Source organism: Lupinus angustifolius, chromosome LG16, assembly GCF_001865875.1.
Source record: "Lupinus angustifolius cultivar Tanjil chromosome LG16, LupAngTanjil_v1.0, whole genome shotgun sequence".
NCBI classification, from domain to species: domain Eukaryota; kingdom Viridiplantae; phylum Streptophyta; class Magnoliopsida; order Fabales; family Fabaceae; genus Lupinus; species Lupinus angustifolius.
In genome coordinates this window covers 12,815,413-12,815,871 of record NC_032024.1, presented here as the reverse complement: position 1 = coordinate 12,815,871, position 459 = coordinate 12,815,413, and the positions used below count along the sequence as shown (strand labels likewise).

Sequence of the window (459 nt, the reverse complement as noted above, 5' to 3'; positions counted from 1 at the left end):
CTTTCAATTAATTTTCTAATTTTCCATTTTTTTTTAATTCGTATTTATTGGTGTATTTATGTGTTGTGTTTTTTTTGAATTTTGAATTTTGAATCCGAATTTAAATTTTTTTGAATTTTTAAATTTTGAAATTTGTTTGAATGGATTATATTTGAATTTGTTTGAATTTTGAAATTCATTTGAATGGATTATATTTAGAAAGTGTATATTTAATTGATTTGTAAATGAATTATATTTAGAAAGTGTATATTAAAATTGATGTGTTATTGGTGTATTAAAATTGATGTGTTACTGGTGTATTTATGTGTTGTATATTAAATATTTTTTAATTTTGAAGTTTTGAGAAAGTGTATATTAAAATTCGGAAAGTGTATATTAAAATATTTAAATATTTTCCAAATATTGAGAAAGTGCATATTAAAATATTAAAATATTTAGAAAGTGTATATTAAAATTGAT

General features: G+C 17.6%; 1 pseudogene; it reads right to left on the bottom strand.

Annotated features, from left to right (window-relative positions):
- The window catches only part of LOC109329321, a 12,385-nt pseudogene that overhangs the window by 3,756 nt on the left and 8,170 nt on the right, over window positions 1–459 (bottom strand).